This window comes from Hemitrygon akajei, chromosome 7, assembly GCF_048418815.1.
Source record: "Hemitrygon akajei chromosome 7, sHemAka1.3, whole genome shotgun sequence".
Taxonomy (NCBI): domain Eukaryota; kingdom Metazoa; phylum Chordata; class Chondrichthyes; order Myliobatiformes; family Dasyatidae; genus Hemitrygon; species Hemitrygon akajei.
The window spans coordinates 179,541,354-179,563,088 of record NC_133130.1 but is presented as its reverse complement, the minus strand read 5'-3'; the positions used below and the strand labels follow the sequence as shown (position 1 = coordinate 179,563,088).

General features: G+C 42.9%; 1 protein-coding gene across 4 annotated transcripts in view; it reads right to left on the bottom strand.

Moving 5' to 3' along the window:
• LOC140731234 (transforming growth factor beta receptor type 3-like) overlaps window positions 1-21,735 on the bottom strand; it is a 149,733-nt gene that overhangs the window by 66,202 nt on the left and 61,796 nt on the right. The window lies entirely within an intron of this gene.

The window sequence follows — 21,735 nt, the reverse complement described above, 5'->3', positions numbered from 1 at the left end:
ATTCATTTCCATAGAGCCCCCTCACTGGCACTTTTATGTGTGTTGCTCTAGTTTTCCACAAAAGCAAACTGTGTAGAAACTAATCATTAACTTCAAACCTATCTTTCACTCAATCAGGAATCCATCAACTTGTGAAAATGGAGTAACATGGAGTCTCATAAAATGGATTAATACATTCTCATTAACACAATGCTTATTGAAATTTTCACCATCCATGGATGGCCTCTATAAAATCAATAAGAACCAATATCTAACACCCAAATATTCAAAAGAGTACAGACGACGTTTTAAGCTGAGATCCTTCAGCAGGACTGGAGATAAAAAAGAGATGAGGAGTAGAGTTAAAAGTGGGGTTGGGGGAGGGGAGGGGAGGGAGAAACACAAGGCGATAGGTGAAAAAGCAAAATCTCCCAGTGGCCATCCATTTTAATTTCACTGCCCATTCTGATATGTCAATCCATGGTCTCCTCTACAGTTGCGATGAGGCCACACACAAGTTGGAGAAACAGCACCTTATATTCCATCTGGGTAGCCTCCAACATGATGGCATGAACACTGATTTCTTGAATTTCCAATAATGCCACCCCTTCACCATTCCCCATCCTCTTTTCCCTCTCTCACCTCATCTCCTTGCCTGCCTATAATCTCCCTCTGGTGCTCTACCACACTTTTCTTTCTTCTATGGCCTTTTGACCTCTCCTATTAGATCCCCCCCTTCTCCAGCCCTGTATCTCTTTCACCAATTTCCAAGCTCTTTACCCCTCCCTCTCCCAGTTTCACCTATCACATTGTGTTTCTCCCTCCCCTTCCCACATTTTTTAACTCTACTCATCTTTCTTTCTTTCCTAGTCCTGCTGAAGTGGTTAGGTTCGAAACATTGACTGTACTCTTTTCCATAGATGCTGCCCGGCCTGCTGAGTTCCTCCAGCCCTTATAAATCACAAACAGAGAAAGCTTGGAGACAATGCGAGAGGGAGGATAGGCAGGTGATAGAAAAGGGATACGCTCAGTCTGATGATTTGACAGGTGTCTATTTTAATGTAAGAAGCATCATGAACAAAGTGGATAAGCTTAGAGCCTGGATCAGTTTTTGGAGCTATGATGTTGTGGCCATTACAGAGACTTGGATGGCTCAGGGGCAGAAATGGTTACTTAGAGTGCCAGGCTTTAAATGTTTCAGAAAGGACAGGGAGGGAAGCAAAAGAGGTAGAGGCATGGCACTGTTGATCAGAGAGTGTCACGGCTGCTTTAAATGAGGAAGTCATGGAGGGATTGTCTACTGAGTCTTTGTGGGTTGAAGTTAGGAACAGGAAGGGGTCAATAACTCTACTGGGTGTTTTTATAGACCACCCAATAGTAGCAGGGACATCAAGGAGCAGATAGGGAGACAGATTCTGGAAAAGTGTAATAATAACAGGGTTTTCGTGGTGGAAGATTTTAATTTCTCAAATATTGATTGGCATCTCCATAGAGCAAGGGGTTTAGACGGGATGGAGTTTGTTAGGTGTGTTCAGGAAGGTTTCCTGACACAATATGTAGATAAGCCTACAATAGGAGAGGCTGTACTTGATCTGGTATTGGGAAATGAACCTAGTCAGGTGTCAGGTCTCTCAGTGGGAGAGCATTTTGGAGATAGTGATCACAATTCTATCTCCTTTACCACAGATTTGGAGAGGGATAGGAACAGACAAGTTGGGAAAGCGTTTAATTGGAGTAAGCGGAAAATATGAAGCTATCAGGCAGGAACTTGGAAGCAAAAATTGGGAACAGATGTTCTCAGGGAAATGTACGGCAGAAATGTGGCAAATGTTCAGGGGATATTTACGTGGTTTTCTGCATAGGTATGTTCCAATGAGACAGGGAAAGGATGGCAGAGTACAGGAACCATGGTTTACAAAGGCTGTTGAAAATCTAGTCAAGAAGAAAAGCTTATGAAAGGTTCAAAAAAACTAGGTAATGATAGAGATCTAGGAAGATTATAAGGCTAGCAGGAAGGAGCTTAAGAATGAAATTAGGAGAGCTAGAAGGACTTTGCGAGCAGGATTAAAGAAAGCCTCAAGGCATTCTACAAGTGTGTGAAGAGCATGAGGATAAGACATGAGAGAATAGGACCAATCAAGTGTGACAGTGGAAAAGTGTGTATGGAACCAGAGGAAATAGCAGAAGTACTTAATGAATACTTTGCTTCAGTATTCACTACAGGAAAGAATTTTGATGATTGTAAGGATGACATAGTGGATTGAAAAGCATCAAGTTGGACAAGTCTCTGGGACCAACGAGAGATATCCCAGGCTACTGTGGGAGGCAAGGGAGGAGACTGCTGAGCCTCTGGCAATGATCTTTGCATCATCAATGGGGACAGCAGAGGTACCTGAGGATTGGAGGGTTGCAGATGTTGTTCCCTTATTCAAGAAAAGGAGTAGTGATAGCCCAAGAAATTATAGACCAGCGAGTCTTACTTCAGTGGTTGGCAAGTTGATGGAGAAAATCCTGAGAGGCAGGATTTATGAACATTTGGAGAGGCATAATATGATTAGGAACAGTCAGCATGGCTTTGTCAAGGGCAGGTCATGCCTTACGAGCCTGTTTGAATTTTTTGAGTATGTGACTAAACACATTGACGAAGGTAGAGCAGTAGATGTAGTGTATATGGATTTCAGCAAGGCATTTGACAAGGTACCCCATGCAAGGCTTATTGAGAAAGTAAGGAGGCATGAGATCCAAGGGGACATTGCTTTTTGGATCCAGAATTGACTTGCTCATGGAAGGCAAAGAGCAGTTGTAGACAGGTCATATTCTGCAGGGAGCTCAGTGAACAGTGGTGTGCCTCAGGGATCTGTTCTGGGACTCCTTTTCTTCATGATTTTTATAAATGACCTGAATGAGGAAGTGGAGGGATGGGTTAGTCAATTTAATGATGACACAAAGGTTGGGGGTGTTGTGGATAGTGTAAAGGGCTGTCAGAGCTTACAGCGGGACTTCAATAGGATGCAAAACTGGGCTGAGAAGTGGCAGATGGAGTTCAAGCCAGATAATTGTGAGGTGGTTCATTTTGGAAGGTCAAATATGATGACAGAATATAGTATCAATGGTAAGACACTTGACAGTGTGGAGGATCAGAGGGATCTTGGGGTCCGAGGCCATAGGACACTCAAAGCTGCTGCGCAGGTTGACTCTGTGGTTAAGAAGGCATATGGTGCATTGGCCTTCATCAACCATGGGCTTGAGTTCAAGAGCCGAGAGGTAATGTTACAGCTATATAGGACCCTGGTCAGACCCCACTTGGAATACTGTGCTTAGTTCTAGTCACCTCACTACAGGAAGGATGTGGAAACTATAGAAAGAGTGCAGAGGAGATTTACAAGGATGTTGCCTAGATTGGGGAGCATGCCTTATGAGAACAGGTTGAGTGAACTCGGCCTTTTCTTATTGGAGTGGCAGAGGATGAGAGGTTACCTGATAGAGGAGTCTAAGATAATGAGAGGCATTGATCGTGTGGATAGTCAGAGGCTTTTTCCCAGGGCTGAAATGTCTAACCCAAAAGGGCACAGTTTTAAGGTGCTTGGAAATAGATACAGAGGAGATGTCCAGGGTAAGTTTTTTAAAAAAAATGCAGAGTGGTGAGCGCATGGAATGGGCTGCCAGTGACAGTGGAAGTGGATACGATAGGGTCTTTTAAGAGACTCTTGGGTACGTACATGGAGCTTAGAAAAATAGAGGGTATGGGTAACCCTAGATAATTTCCTAAAGTAAGTACATGTTCAGCACAGCATTGTGGGCCAAAGGGCCTGTTATCTTGCTGTAGGTTTCCTATGTTTAATCCCCAGAGGATAGGGTAGATGGATAAGACAAAAAAAGGGAACCAAGACAGAAAGTCATTTATCTGAACTGTTAACAATATTTTTCTTCACAGATGCCCCTGGCCTATGAGTACTTGTAGGATTACCCTTTCCTTTGTTCAAGGGAAGAAATTGTGGAAGACCTGAAAACTTTTTCAGTACTCTGGCTACAAGAAAGGTCCCTGAGAATTGGGATCCTGTTAATGTTGTACCATTATGTTTATCCATAACTTTAAAAAAATATAACGACCAAGCCTCCATGGCTATCGTAGAGAATTCCAAGGTTCACAACAATCTGAATAAAAAATTTCTGCTCATCTCATTACGAAAGGGCTTACCACTTACACAGAGAAAAATGACCCCTAGTTCCAGATTCCTCAATCTGAGGAAATATTCTCCCCACTTTGTTTAAATATATTCTTTATTCTTCTAAACTCTGCAAGGCCTATTCCACTAATCTCTCCAGAAATGGCAAATTTCCCATTCTAGGAATGAACCTGGTGAATCCTTAACACTCTAATCTAGAATATTAGTTTTTAGGCAACAACAGCAATAGCCCAGATGTTGTCTCACCAAGGCCATATACTGTACAATTGGAACAAGATATTTTTAATCCTGTGCACAAATTCTTTCATAATAAAAAGTCAAGTACCAATTGATTTCCTAACTATTTGCTTCACCTGATGTTAGCCTTTAGTGATCCGTGTACAGTACAAGGGCATATAGATCCTTCAGAACATCAGTGTTTACCAATATCCTGAAAACCTCTTTATATCCTCTTACTTAATCACAGCCCAGAAATACAACAAAATACTTGATTAGCAACACTTTTTCTGTAAAGAATTATGATAAATGATCACTGTGAACAATGAAGAGGCAGGAGGAGGTGAGGCTCTGTCGAGGGTCAAAGCATGTGGGTGTGAGACAGTGTCAGAGGGAGTTCAGGGCATGTTCGAGGAGGAGTCAGAGCAAGGTGGAGGCATATTTGAGATGAAGCAGCAGCAAGGTTGAGGCATGTTCAAGATGGGGTTGGGGCCTGTGAAGTGGAAAAAAGTTCCTTGAACTACATGCCGGCTGATCATGCCGGTCAAGTATGGGCCAGAATGTAGTGGCGGGGACAAGGTCCAGTGTGTATTGAAGCACCAGGAGCCGTGTCTTAGAGAAAGGAATTCTTTGAGGAATATAATATATATATGTAGAGCCATGCTCAACTGTTACTTGTATATTGTGTTTTATACAATCATTGAATTGACTTTATTACTTACAGCCTTCATATCCATGAGTAAAAATAATTACGTTATGTCTCAGTTCAAATGTGCCATGTGCAATTATAGTAATTTATAATAAATATTATGTACAACAGGTTAGTCAATATAACATAGAAATACAGTTGTGTCAGCATGAATTAATCGGTCTGATGGCCTGGTGGAAGAAGCTGTCCCAGCCTTTTCCCCCATAGCTCTCAATTCCCCTACTACACAAAAATCTATCCAACCTTGTCTTAAATAGATTTATTGAACAAGCCTCCACTGCTTCATTGGGCAGAGAATTCCACAGATTCACCACTCTCTGGGAAAAGCAGTTCCTCCTCATCTCCGTCGTAAATCTACTCCCCCGAATCTTGAGGCTATGTCCCCTAGTTCTAGTCTCACCTACCAGTGGAAACAACTTTCCAGCCTCCACCTTATCTATCTCTTTCATAATTCTATACGTTTCTATCAGATCTCCTCTCACTCTTCTGAATTCCAGCAAGTACAGTCCCAGGTGACTCAATCCCTCCTCATAGTCTAATCCCCTGATCTCTGGAATCAATCTGGTGAACTTCCTCTGCTCCGCCTCCAAAGCTAGTATGTACTTCCCCAAAAAACTGCATGCAGTACTCCAGGTGCAGCCTCATCAGTATCCTGTACAGCTGGAGCATAACCTCCCTGCTCTTAAATTCAATCCCTCAAGCAATGAAGGCCAACAATCCATTTGCCTTCTTGATAGCCTGCTGCACCTGCAAACCAACCTTTTGTGATTCATGCAAAGCATGCCCAAGCCCCTCTGCACAGCAGCATGCTGCAATTTTTTACCTTTTAAATAATGATCTGATCTTCCCTTTTTCCTTCCAAAGTGAATGATCTCGCTTTTAGCAACATTGTACTCCATCTGCCAGACCTTTGCCCACTCACTTAACCTATCTATATCTCTTTGCAGACTCTCCGTATTTTCTTCACAATTTGTTTTTCACTCAATTTACTGTCTTCAGCAAACTTAGATACGCTACACTCGGTCCCATCATCCAGATTGTTAATGTATATCATGAACAGTTGCGGGCCCAGCACCGACCCCTGCAGCACACTACTCACCACTGATTGCCAACCAAAGTAATGATCACTTATCCCAAATCTTTGCTTTCTATCATTTAACCGATCTTCTATCCATGCTAATACATCACCCCCAACTCTCTGCATCCTCATCTTATTGGTACATCTTTTATGCAGCACCTTACTGAATGCCCTCTGGAAATTCAAGTAAATAAAGTCCATCTGTTCCCTCCCCCCCCCCCCCCCAATGCACTCATTATATCCTCAAAGAATTCCAGTAAGTTTGTCAAACAGGACCTGCCTTTGCTGAATCCAGGCTGCATCTGCCTGATGGATCCATTTCTTTCCAGATGCCTCACAATTTCTTTAATGATAGTTTCAAGCATTTTCCCAACTACAGATGTTAAACTAACTGGCCTATAAGTTACCTGACTTTGGCCTACATCCTTTTCTGATCAATGGCATTCGCCTTCTTCCAATCCACTAGGAGCTGCCCAGACCCAAAGAATTTTGGTAAATTATCACCATAGCCTCCACCATAACTTCTGCCATTTCTTTCAGTACCCTAGGATGCACCCAATCAGGACCAGGGGACTTATCTATCTGCAGGCCCACAAGGCTGCTCAGCACTACCTCTTTAGTGACAGCTATTGTATTGAGGTCCTCACCTTTCATCATCTCCATTACTTCTTTCTTTGGCGTATTAGACATGTCGTCCATCATGAAGACAAAATACTCATTCAAAGCCTCGGCCATTTCCTCATTACCCAATATCAATTCCCCCTTCTTGTCCTCCAAGGGACCTACATGCACTTTAGCCACCCTTTCCATTTTATATAATTATTAAAAACTTCTACTATCCATTTTTATATTTTGTGCAAGTTTACTTTCATACTCTAGCTTCCCTTTCTTTATTGCTCACTTAGTGGCTCTTTCTTGCTTTTTAAAGTTTTCCCAATCTTTCAGTTTCCCATTACTCTTGGCAACTTAGTACACATGAGCTTTTATTTCCTTAGTTACCAAAGGCTGGCTCTCCCTACCCTTATTGTCCTTGCTTTTAACTGGAATATACTTTTGTTGAGCACCATGAAAAATCCCTATGAAAATCTTCCACTGGTCCTCAATCATCCCACCATATATCCTGTGTTCCCAGTCTACACTAGCCAGCTCCTCCCTTATCGCATTGTAGTCTCTATTGTTTAGGCAGAATATACAGTACTAGTTTTAGATTGAACTATTGCACCCTCCATTTGTATGAGAAACTCAGTCTTACTGTGATCACTCTTTCCAAGAAGATCCCAAACTATAAGATCACTAATTTTACCTGTCTCATTACACAGGACCAGATCTAAGATAACACATTTCCTTGTAGGTTCTGTAACATGCTGTTCAAGAAAGCTGTCAAGAATGCATTCTGTGAAGTCCTCCTCAAGACTGCGTCAACCAACTTGATTCACCCAATCTATGTGCATGTTAAAGTCCCTCACGATAACTGCTGTTCCATTCTTACAGGCCTCAGATATTTCTCTGTTTATTGCCTGTGCCATTGTAATGTTATTATTCCGTGGCCAAAGGACACATCCGTGATTTTTTTCCCTTTACTATTTATAACCTCTACCCAGATGGATTCAACATTCTGCTCCTTAGATCTTATATCATCTCTCACTATTAATTAAGAGCGCTATCCCACCTCCCTTACCTTCCTGGCTATCCTTCCATGTTACCTGATAGAATATAGAACATAGAAAATCTACAGAACATTACAGGCCCTTTGGCCCACAATGCTGTGCCGACCATGTAACCTACACTAGAAACTGCCCAGAATTTCCCTACTACATAACCCTCTATTTTTCTAAGCTCTATGTACCTATCTAAGAGTCTCTTAAAAGACCCTATTATATCTCCCTCTAGTACCTTTGCTGGCATTCCATGCACCCACCACTCTGTGTGGAAAAACTTACCTCTGACAGCCTCCTTGTACCTTTTTTCAAGCACCTTAAAACTATGCCCCCTTGTGTTAGCCATTTCAGTCCTGGGAAAAAGCCTCTGGCTATCCACATGATCAATGCTTCTCATCATCTTATACATCTCTATCAGGTCACCTCTCATCTTCCGTCGCTCCATGCAGAAAAGGTCAAGTTCACTCAACCTATTCTCATACGGCACACTCTCCAATCCAGGCAACATCTTCGTAAATCTCCTCTGTACTTTCTCTATAGTATCCACATTCTTCCTGTAGTGAGGTAACCAGAACTGAACACAGTAATCCAAGTGGGATTTAACTAAGGTCTTATATAGCTGTAACAGTACCTCACAGCTCTTGAACTCAAACCCACAGTTGATGAAGGCCAACACATCATACGCCTTCTTAACAACAGTGCCAACCTGCACAGTAGCTTTGAGAGTCCTATGGACATGGATTCCAAGATCTCACTGATCCTCTACACCGCTAAGAGTCTTACCATTAATATTATATTCTGTCTTCAAATTTGACCTACCAAAATGAACCACTTCACATTTATCTTGGTTGAACTCCATCTGCTATTTCTCAGCCCAGTTCTGCATCCTATCAGATAGATAGATAGATAGATACTTTATTCATCCCCATGGGGAAATTCAACTTTTTTCCAATGTCCCATACACTTGTTGTAGCAAAACTAATTACATACAATACTTAACTCAGTAAAGAATATGATATGCATCTAAATCACTATCTCAAAAAGCATTAATAATAGCTTTTAAAAAGTTCTTAAGTCCTGGCGGTAGAATTGTAAAGCCTAATGGCATTGGGGAGTATTGACCTCTTCATCCTGTCTGAGGAGCATTGCATCGATAGTAACCTGTCACTGAAACTGCTTCTCTGTCTCTGGATGGTGCTATGTAGAGGATGTTCAGAGTTATCCATAATTGACCGTAGCCTACTCAGCGCCCTTCGCTCAGCTACCGATGTTAAACTCTCCAGTACTTTGCCCACGACAGAGCCCGCCTTCCTTACCAGCTTATTAAGACATGAGGCGTCCCTCTTCTTAATGCTTCCTCCCCAACACGCCACCACAAAGAAGAGGGCGCTCTCCACAACTGACCTATAGAACATCTTCAGCATCTCACTACAGACATTGAATGACGCCAACCTTCTTAGGAAGTACAGTCGACTCTGTGCCTTCCTGCACAAGGCATTTGTGTTGGCAGTCCAGTCTAGCTTCTCGTCTAACTGTACTCCCAGATACTTGTAGGTCTTAACCTGCTCCACACATTCTCCATTAATGATCACTGGCTCCATATGAGGCCTAGATCTCCTAAAGTCCACCACCATCTCCTTGGTCTTGGTGATATTGAGACGCAGGTAGTTTGAGTTGCACCATATCACAAAGTCCTGTATCAGTTTCCTATACTCCTCCTCCTGTCCATTCCTGACACACCCCACTATGGCCGTGTCATCAGCGAACTTCTGCACATGGCAGGACTCCGAGTTATATTGGAAGTCTGATGTGTACAGGGTGAACAGGACCGGAGAGAGTACGGTTCCCTGCGGCGCCCCTGTGCTGCTGACCACCGTGTCAGACCTACAGTCTCCCAACCGCACATACTGAGGCCTATCTGTCAAGTAGTCCACTATCCAATCCACCATGTGAGAGTCTACTCCCATCTCCGTTAGTTTGTGCCTTAAGATCTTGGGCTGGATGGTGTTAAAGGCACTAGAGAAGTCAAGGAATGTAATCCTCACAGCACAACTGACCCCCTCTAGGTGACAGAGTGATTTGTGCAGCAAATACGTGATAGCATCCTCCACTCCCACCTTCTCCTTATACGCAAACTGAAGAGGATCCTGGGCGTGCCTGGTTTGTGGCCTCAGATTCTGTATCAATGTCCCACTGTAACCTCTGACAACCCTCCATTCTTTCCACAACACCACCAACTTTTGTATCATCAGCAAACTTACTAACCCACCCTTCTACTTCTTCATCCAGGTCATATATAAAAATTACAAAGAGGAGGGGGTCCCAGAACAGATCCCTGTGGAACACCACTGGTCACTGTCCTCCATGCAGAATATGAATCATCCACAACCACCCGTTGCCTTCTGTGGGCAAGCCAATTGTGGATCCACAAAGTAAGGTCTCGTTGGATCCCATGCCTCATTACTTTCTGAATGAGCCTCGCATGGGGAACCTTATTAAATGCCTTACTGAGATCCATATATACGTACTACATCCACTGCTCTACCTTCATCAATGTGTTTTGTTACATCCTCAAAGAATTCAATCAGATTTGTAAGGCATGACCTGCCCTTGACAAAGCCATGCTGGCTATCGCTAATCAGATTATGTCTCTCCAAGTGTTCATAAATCCTGCCTCTCAGGATCTTCTCCAATAATTTGTCCACTACTGAAGTAAAACTCACTGGTCTATAGTTTCCTGGGTTATCTCTACTCCCTTTCTTGATCAAGGGAACAACATTTGCAACCTTCCAATCCTCTGGTATTTCTCCTGCCCCCATTGATGATGCAAAGATCATCGCCAGAGACTCAGCAAACTCCTCCCTCACTTCCCACAGTAGCCTGGGGTGTACCTTGTCTGGTCCCCGTGACTTATTTAACTCAATACCGTTCAAAAGCTCCAGCACATCCTCATTCTTAATATCTATACACTCAAGCATTTCAGTCTGCTTTAATTCTTCCCCACAATTGCCAAGGTCCTTTCCACTGGTGAATACTTTAGCAAAGTATTCATTAAGTACCTCCGCTACCTCCCCCATCTCCACAGACATTTCCACTATCACTCCTGATTGATCCTATTCTCATATAGCTCATTCTCTTGCTCTTCCCATACTTGTCAAATGCCTTGGGGGTTTCCTTAAATCTGCTCACCAAGGCCCTCTCATGGCCTCTTCTAGCTCTAATTTTATTCTTGAGCTCTTTCATGGCACCCTTGTAATTTTCTAGCATTCTAACAATACCTAGTTTCTTGAACCTTTTGTAAGCATTTCTTTTCTTCTTAACTAGATTTTCTACATCCTTTGTACACCATGGTTCTTTTACCCTACCATCCTTTCCCTGCCTCAATGGAACATACCCATGCGGAACGCCACCCAAATGTTCTCTGAACATTTGCCACTTTTCTGCTGTGCAATTCCTTGAGAACATCTACTCTCAATTTATGTTCCCAAGTTCCTGCTTAATAGCATCATATTTCCCCCACTCCAATTAAACGTTTTCCCAAATTTTCTGTTCACATCCCTCTCTAGAGCTAGAGTAAAGGAGATAGAGTTGTGATCACTACCTCCAAAATGCTCTCCCACCAAGAGATCTGACACCTGACCAGGTTAATTTTTCAAAACCAGATCAAGTACAGCCTCTCCTCTAGTTGGCTTATCTACATATTGCATCAGGAAACTTTCCTGAACACACCTAACAAATGCCACCACATCTATACCCCTTGCTCTAAGGAGAAGCTAGTCAATAATAGGAAAGCTAAAATCACCCATCACAACAATCCTATTATTATTGCACTGTTCCAGAATCTGCCTCCCTATCCTCTCCTAGATGTCTCTGTTACTATTGGGCGGGGGGGGGGGGGGGGGGGGAGTTTGGTGCATGTCTATAAAAACACCCAGTAGAGTTATTGCTCCCTTCTTGTTTCTGACTTCCATCCACAATGACTCAGTAGACAATCCCTCCATGACTTCCTCCATTTCTGCAGCCATGATACTGTCCCTGATTTGCAATGTCACACCCCCACCTCTCGCCTCCCTCCCTGTCCTTTTTGAAACACCTAAATCCTGGCACACTCAGCAGCATTCCTGTCCTTGAGTCATCCAGGACTTTGTATATCCTTGGATATTTAATTCCCAATCCTATCCACCCTGCAACCACATTTCTGTAATGGCAACTAAATCATACCGTCTTTCATTGATTTGTGCCACTAGTTCACTGATCGGTTTCAAATACTACGGGCATTCAGATAAAGGGCCCTTACACTCATTGTGCTTTCAAAATCTTGTAATTTTTTTTCTCTTTTGTACTTGACATTTCTTCACTCCATCCTTACTTTACTCTTTTTATCTTTTGCTTTTTCTTTATCTTTATCCACACTTTTTTCTTTTACTTTATCGATACCTCTCCAATCTGTTGAACCCAACCCCTACTATTTACTTTAAAGCCCTATCCACAGCCCTAGTCATACAATTCGCAAGGAACCAGGTCCCCTTGCTGTTCAGGTGGAACAGCTCCCTCCTTCCCCAATAATGGTGGCAATTTCCCATGAATTCAAACCCACTTCTCCCAAACCAGTCCTTGCTTGATTCTATGCCAATTTGCAAATGGCTCAGGTAGTAATCCAGAGATTACTTTTTTGGCTCTTCTTTTTAATTTAGTCCCTAGCTGCTCAAATTTCCTCAGTAGACCTCTTTCTGCATTTTACCTACGCCCTCTGCAGATCAGATAAGATGTCCCAAACCAGTGTCTATTCCCCTGACTATACTATCCCCAATTACCAATACATATCTCTTCTTAACACCCCCCCCCACCCCAAATGGCTTCCTGAACTACGGTGCCACAGTTAGGTTGCTCATCTTCCTACAGCCCCCACTCTCATCCACAGAGGAGGCAAGAATCTCAGACCTGAGGGCTGAGGCTCCTCCAGCACTGTCTCTTGGATCCCACTACCTGCCCCACTTGCAATCACACCCTCTTGTCCCTGACCTCAGACCGAATTTGAGGCAGCTAACCTTGAGCCTGAGTTCCTTAAGTAGCCAATATTGCTGCAGATGTGGTCACCAGGAACCACAATGGGGTCTACCAGCTCCCACATCACTTGATCCTGCATCATCCCTACTTTATTTAATTAGCTGTAATTTAGTGACTTTCATTTAATCACTACAAAAGCCTTACCTGCTACTCATCTGTGCCTCCTTGCCAAAGTCTCTTGAGCCAAAGCCTCAAGTTCCCACTCCAACACTGGCCACACTGCTTTGACCCTACTTTACTTTTATTTGCTCCTGCTAATGAATCACAAACAGATCCCTCCCTCCCTCCCTGTCAATTGGTCTGCCGCTAACACAATATAATTTGCGTTCAACCAAACAGGAAGGATAAGATGTTCTGATTAAGGAACATAGATTGTAGCGAATACTGTGTAAATACTGCCCCATTAAAAATAACAGAACTAACATAAAATAACAGATCTTATACCGGCATAAAATTATATATTTAACAATATTTCAACTTTAACAAACAGCTAACAGAAAAAAGAAAAACAAAAGAGCCCATTACAGTTAAACTAGGTAGCCATTTCTGGATTGCTGTCTGTGCCACATGCCAGTGAGGGCAGAAACAGGATGATTTGGGAGATTAATGCATGGCTGTGAAACTGGTGCAGGGGGCAAAGCTTCAAGTTCTTGGATAATTGGGACCTCTTCTGGGAGAGGTATGACCCTTATAAAAGTGATGAATTGCCTCTGAATCTAAGGGGAACCAATATTCTCACGGGCAGGTTTGTTAGAACTGTTGCAAAGGATTTAAACTAACTTGGCAGTGGGGGTGGGAACCAGAGTGAAGGAACTCGGTAGGACGGATCATAAAAAAGCTTAGTTATTGTGCAGTCAGACTCTATCAGGAAGGACAGGCAGATGACAGGACAAAATTGTAGCCAGCAGTGTGAGTATCAGTGCATTAGGGATGCAGAATCAAAAAGGGTAGCAAATACAGTACTTAAAGTATTATATCTCAATGCACAGAGTACAAGAAATAAGGTGGATGATCTTGTTGCACTATTACAGATTGGCAGATTCATCACTGAATCATGGCTGAAGGATTGTTGTAATTGGGAGCTAAATGTCCAAGGTTATACGTTGTATCGGAGGGATAGGAAGGCAGGCAGAGGGGATGGCGTAGCTCTGCTGGTAAAGAATGACATCAAATCAGTAGAAAGATGTGACATAGGATTGGAAGATGTTAAATTCTTGTGGATTGAGTTAAGAAACTGCAAGGCTAAGAGGACTCTGATGACAGTTATATACAGACCTCTCAACAGTTGCTGAGATGTGGACCACAGGTTACAATGGGAAATAGAAAAGGCAAGCCAAAATGGCAATGTTATGATAGTCATGGGAGATTTCAACATATAGGTCAATTGGAAAAATCAGATTGGTAATGGATTTCGAGTGACTTTTTTGAATGCCTATGAGATGGCTTTTTAGAGCAGCTTGTTGCTGAGCCTACTAGGGGATCAGCTATATTGGATTGGGTGATATGTAATATGCAATTAGGAAGCTTAAGGTAAAAGAACCCCAAGGAGGCATTGATCACAATACGATTGAGTGCAATTTGAAATTTGCTAGGGAGAAAGTAAAGTCTGATGTAGCAGGATTTCAGTGGAGTGAAGGAAATTATAGTGGTATGAGAGAGGAGTTGGCCAAAGTAAATTGAACGGAGCTGCAGGCAGGGATGACACCAGAGCAGCAATGGGGTGAATTTCTGGGGAAAACAGGAAGGTGCAGGATAAATGTATTCCAAAAATGAAGAAATACTCAAATAGCAAAATAATACAACTATGGCTGATAAGGGAAGTCAAACCTAATGTAAAAGCAGAGGAGAGAGCATACAATGAAGCAACAATTAGCCAGAAAATAAGGATTAAGAAGCTTTTAAAAACCTATAGAGGGCAACTAAAAGAATCATTAGGAGGGAAAAGTTGAAATATGAAAGCCAGCTGGCAAACAGTATCAGTGGATAGTAAAAGCTTCTCAACTATGTAAGAAAGAAAAGAGAGATGAGAGTGGATATAGGACCACTAGAAAATGAGGCCATAGAAATAATAATGGGGTCAAGGAGATGGAAGATGAACTAATTAAGTATTTTGCATCAGTCTTCACTGTGGAAGACACTAGCAGTGTGCCAGTAGTTGAAGGGCATGAGGGAAGAGAAGTGAATGCAATTACTATTACAAGGGAGAAGGTGCCCAAAAAGCTAAAAGACCCAAGGGTACACAAGTCACCCGAACCAGATGAACTTAACCCTAGAGTTCTGAAAGAGGTAGCAGTAGAGATTATGGAGCCATTAATGTTTCAAAAATCATTCAAATCTGGCATGGTACCAGACGACTGGAAAATTGCAAATGTCACTCCACTCTGTAAGAAAAGAGGAAGCAGCAGAAAGGAAACTATAGACCAGTCAGCCTGACCTCAGTGGCTAGGAAGATGATGGAGGGAATTGTTAAGGATGAGGTTATGGTGTACTTGGTGACACAGGACAAGATAGGACAAAGTCAGCATGGTTTCCTCAAAGAAAAATCTTGCTTGATGAACCTGTTGTAATTCTATGAGGAGGTTACAAGTAGGATAGATAAAGGAGATGCAGTGGATGTTGTATATTTGAATTTTCAGAAGGTCCTTTAACAAGATGCCACACACGAGGCTGCGAAGTTAAGAGCTCGTGGTATTACAGAAAGGTAACTGGCATGGTTAGAGCATTGGCTGATTGGTAGGAGGCAGTGAATTAGAATAAAAGGATTATTTTCTAGTTGGCTGCCAGTGACTAGTGGTGTCCCACAGGGGTTCTGTATTGGAGGGGTCGTGACTGTCATGTGTCAGCACTGCCCACTACCTGGTTGGAAGGCAAGCCACCTTCCAATCAAGGTTTGACCCCTCCACTTCCATCAATGCATTGGCCTTGGGCAATTGGCCTTTGTAATCAGTTTAACACTGCTGGCACCGAGCCATTGGCCCCTCTGTGAATTACCTGGGCTGGACCCCTTCTGCCCTCCTGCACTAAAAGGGTGCCACGTGTGCTGGGCTCTCTCTTTGCCATCTCCGAGGGACCACCCTGCTTCACTCCAGGCTGAGAACCATGGAATGGCACTGGAGAAACTGTTGGTGAGCTGTGCATTGAATAGAGTTGGGAGCGTTGATTATTGTCCCTAATAGTATAGAGCCATGCCTGCACAGAGTCAGGGTGTGATGGGTATCATATTGACTTTTCCCTTGGTTGTAGGTGTGTGTGTGTGTGTGTGTGTGTGCACGTGCACACGCGCGCACTTTGTTCCCACACAATTTTCCCATGTTCGTTAATTGTTCACGCATGTTTTATTGCCGATCCAACTTTTCCCATGACTGCTGTAAATTGTGCACATGTGCGTGTTGTTCTGTTGCCATTTTCCCACATTTGTCTTCTGTAAATAAAATCCTTTACTACCAAGACTGTGTGTCCAGAATCCTTGCCTTTGAGACCTACCGAATCTGTTTCCTCACTTACAACAGGTTCGGTGTTGGGACCCCCTCTTTTTATACTGTATAATCAATGATTTAGATGATGGAGCAGGTGGCTTGCTTGTAGATGATACAAAGATTGGTGGAGGGGCAGGTAGTGTTAAGGAAACAGGTAGGCTCCAGAAGGGCAAACAGATTAGGAGAATGGGCAAGAAAGTGGCAAATGAAATACAATGCTATAAAATGAATGGTCATGCACTTTGGTAGGAGAAATAAACATGCAAACTATTCTCTAATTGGGGAGAAAATCCAAAAATCGGTATATTTAAGGCAGAGATTGACAGGTTCCTGATTGGACATGGCATCAAAATTATGGTGAGTAAGGCTGAGGAGGGGAAAATAGGATCAGCCATGATAGAATGGCAGAGCAGACCAGATGGACTAAATGGCCCAATTCTGCCCCTATGTCTTATGGTCTTTGGAACTTATTAAACCGTTATTAGTAATGCAATATTCAAATAAATTTCATGATTTCAGGACCCCCAATCTGTTTGTAAATGGAAGTAACATATCTCACTATTGTGATGGACATAACACTGTTTCCCAGGTGCTTCAAATGCCAGCCTATCTGGGGATTTCCTGACTCTCTGAGACTTCCTTATCTAATCTTCATCAGCTTCAGCCACTCCTTGTGACCATTCCGATCAGCTGGGAGATGCCTTCCCTCGTCTATCACTCATACCTTCTGGAGACTCAAGTCCCCTGCCACCTGACTGAACTCAGCTTCATCCCCAATAATATTGGATGCTGCTGAACATCTTCAACCTCTGCTGGTGTTAACTGGTGAGACCTCTCTCAGAAATGGGGGTCCCCTGTCACCCTAGATACTCCTCCAGGACATAACGTGACAGGTTTAGACTATATGTACCACACAGTTCCTCACTTATGTTCATCATTCTGCTGAGAAGGAACTTGCACCTTCTCAAAAGCAGCTCTGAACACCGGGTGAATGGACAGGGTTTTCAAAAAATTCTCTCTATTTCTCTCACTGCATGCTCCCATGCAATGGGTGTATTTGATCCCACAAGAATAGAAGCTTCAACTTTTTCAACTGGATCTGGGCAGACCAACTCTGCTAAGCAGAGGAATGCTGTTGAAAGGGTTATTTGACTTGAGAGATGACCAGTATTTTCTGTAACAAGTGTGAAGAAGATGGAAATTTCAAGCGAGACAGTGAGGTACAGGAAAATCTTCAAAATGCAAGTCAGCGGTTACTCAAACAGAGAAGAAAAGAAGCAAAATCATGGAGGGACCCTGTAAAGAAATGGCCTGGAGAGAACACGTCTTGGAGAGAACACATTCCAATTAGTGTATCAAGGCAAACACTATTCCTGAAGGTTTTGTGGGACCAAGCTCTGATGTATCACTGCAGATTGAAGGTACTTATGCTAGAGCCATACGTGACACAGGTTCTCAAGTTATTTTACTTTATAGGTGTGGTAAACCATGTATATCTGTCTGGACACGCCCCTCTGCTGACTGCTCCTGTGGCTCCTCCCACAGACCCCTGGATAAAGGTGATTGTGTCACTGCTCCTCCCACAGTCCAGGGCAGTCATCTGGCATGGGCGTGCTCCGTTTCACTGCTAAGGAAGTTTCACTGGAAGGCGGGCTCTGTCGTGGGCAAAGTACTGGAGAGTTTAACATCGGTAGCTGAGCGAAGGGCGCTGAGTAGGCTACAGTCAATTATGGAAAACTCTGAACATCCTCTACATAGCACCATCCAGAGACAGAGAAGCAGTTTCAGCGACAGGTTACTATCGATGCAATGCTCCTCAGACAGGATGAAGAGGTCAATACTCCCCAATGCCATTAGGCTTTACAATTCAACCGCCAGGACTTAAGAACTTTTTAAAAGCTATTATTAATGCTTTTTGAGATAGTGATTTAGATGCATATCATATTTTTTACTGAGTTAAGTATTGTATGTAATTAGTTTTGCTACAACAAGTGTATGGGACATTGGAAAAAAGTTGAATTTCCCCATGGGGATGAATAAAGTATCTATCTATCTATCTATCTAATAAAAGCCTTTCAGTATTTACTCTACTTCCAGTCTTTTGGAATTATTGATAGTGCATCAATTTTATTAGCAGTAATTTTAAAGCATGGAATGCGCTTTGAGATCCGACAAATTGGACATCGACCCATGAACACCTGAGGCTGGCCACACGTCCAAACTCTGGCTAGCCTGCTTCGAATCATACCTGGAGAAGATTGAAGTGACCTAGTCCACCGCGAAGTGCAGAGTTCTCCTCTCCAGGGTCAGTCCACGGGTCTAATCAATGATTAGAGACCAGCCGAGTTACAATGGCATGATGAGCGTCCTCAGAAGACAATACCTGCGGCCGGTAAATACCGTCTAAGCAAGTCATCCCTAAGCGACGCGGCAGCAGCAGGCAGGAGAATCAAGCGCTGAGTTTGTCCAGGCCCTATAGACACTCATGCGGGCCTGCAATTGCCAGGTGCTGACGGTCGAACAGCATGCGGAGCTCCTAGTAAGAGACGCCTTCGTCACAGGGATCAGGTCAGTGTACATGCGCCAATGGCTGCTGGAACATGCTGACCTTACCTTACATTTGGCGATTGAGCTGGAGGCCGCTCTGCACAACTCTGACGCCCTCCAGGCGCGCTATCTCCCAACAGCCTCATGGACGCCGCAAACCCCACAACCCACCGGCAAGTCTTCGAAGTGTTACTTCTGCAGACTCAAGAAGCACCCCCCCCACCCCCGTGACCTCCCTTTTAAAGTAGTTCATAATCAATTTACTTACCTTGGGATTACAGTCACAAGGAAGTTTAAAGATCTTTTTCGTGAAAATTTTGCCAATCTTTTATATACTACTAAACAGAGTCTGGTACAATGGTCACCTCTATCTATGTCCTTGGTAGGTCGTATTAATGTTGTTAAAATGTATGTTCTCCCTAAATTTTTATATTTATTTCAATCAATCCCAATTTTTATTCCTAAAACCTTTTTTGATTCCTTAGACTCTATTATTTTGTCATATCTGTGGAAGAATAAGCATTCTAGAATTAATAAAGTTTATCTTCAAAAATCTAAAAAAGAGGGTGGCATGGCCTTACCTAACTTTCGTTTATATTGTTGGGCAGCTAACATACGTTGTACTACCTTTTGGTCTTTTTTTCATAGCCAACCCGAGTGCCCTAATTGGGTGGCAATGGAGTTGAGTTCCACTAAAGATTTATCTATTTCTGCACTTCTTGGCTCTGCACTCCCTAGTAGTTTGTCTAGACTAGTTGGTTAATCCTCTTGTTAGACACACTTTGCGAATATGGGCTCAGTTTATGGAATTTTATGGTTTTTATGGTTTTTCCCTTTCTGGTCCTATCTTACATAATCACCTTTTTTTACCTACTATGTATGATTCAACATTCTATGATTGGTATAGGAAGGGCATGAGACATTTTGAAGATCTTTTTATCGATAAACACTTCGCATCTTTTCAACAGCTCTCTGCTAAGTTCAATCTGCCTAATGCCCACTTTTTTAGATATCTCCAAATTAGACACTTTATTAATCCTTTAATTCCTAACTTCCCTGAAATGCCCGAGAAAAATGTTATGGATTTCTTTCTTTCTATTAATCCACGGGGTAAAGGTTTAATATCATTTATTCGTGATAAATTAGCATTCTTACAGCGTGCCCCTGTGGATAAAATTAGAATGGCTTGGGAGCATGATTTAAATATCTCTTTATCTGATGAGATTTGGGACTCGATTCTCAAATCGGTTAATTCAACCTCTCTTTGTGCTCAAAAATTGCCTTTTACAGTTTAAGATTGTTCATAGAGCCCATATGTCTAAATCTAAATTATCTCGATTTTACCCTAATATTAGTCCTCTTTGTGATAAATGCAAAAGGGGTGAGGCTTCTCTTATTCATATGTACTGGTCCTGTCCTAGCTTAGAGAGATTTTGGAAGGATGTTTTTATAACTTTATCCTGTATTCTGAATCACCACTTAGAACCTAACCCTTTAATTGCTCTGTTTGGTTTTTTGGGTGAGACAGATATACATTTGAGTTCGAATAAGTGTCAAATATTATCTTTTGCTTCTCTCCTGGCTAGACGTTTAATCCTCCTTAGATGGAGAGATGTTGCCCCGCCCACGCGAGATATTATGTCCTGTTTAGACCTTGAAAAAATTCATTATTCAATTCTTAATTCTGATATAAAGTTTCATAAGGTCTGGGGACCTTTCATTGAGTACTTTCATAACCTTCCTCTTAATTAAAGTTTTTTTTTCAGTCCCTTACTTTCAGCTCTTTTTTTCTGGTAGGCATTATTATCTTCTGTTTTCAAGTGTATTTACAGTTTTGGGGGTTTGAATGTCCTGATTTATATTCTCTATATTGTGTTGTGGTTGGTCTGGAGTTTTTTTTTGTTGTTGTGGGGCTTGGGGAGGATACTAACTTTATATGACTTCAATTTGGATGCTTTCTCAATTATCTTTTTTGTATTATATTATTATTGTATGTTTATTTTGCACTGTATTAATTTTTTAATTTTGGTTTGGGGTTTTTTTCTTATTTGTAGTGTTGTAGAAAATGCATTAAAAAACCAATTTAAAAAAAAGCACCCCCGAAAACACTGCCCAGCACAAGAAGCTACCTGCTCCAGCTGCAGAAAGAAGGGCCACTTCGCCAAGGCCTCTAAGTCCAAACCGCGAGCGGGATCGAGCAGCACCGCATGCGAGGCATGGGGGTTGCCATCTTGCCTGCCTTCTGCCGCGTGTGAGGCATGGGGCGGCCATCTTGGTCGGCGCCTCCTCGCACTGTCTATGACACACGGTGCTTACCAGGCACCCCACCGCGCTGGACCAAGATAGCGATTCAACTCTGGCCTCTGCGACCCTCGACCAAAGAACTCCCCACCAGCTCGCAAGGTCAATGATGGACATCCTGTTGGAAGGGCGCAGGACTAGCTGCCTGTTTGACATGGGCAGCATGGAGAGTTTTATCCACCCAGTCACGGTGCAACGCTGCGGACTTGTGACACAGCTGGTAAGCCAAAGGGTCGCCATGGCTTCTGGGTCGCATACAATAGACATCCGGTTGGGGGGGGGGGGGGGGAGGGTTGTGTAGCAACACTAGTGGTGCAGGGCACAGAATATCGAGACTTCACATTACTGGTCATGCCTCAACTGTGTGCCCCTGTGCTATTGGGGCTCGACTTCCAGAGCCACCTGAAAAGTGTAACAATGGAGTAACAATGGGCCCCTCCCACCAATCACTGTCAGAAATCCCCAGTTCTGTGGGAATTCATCACATACCCCGCTACTGACCGCATTCACACACCGA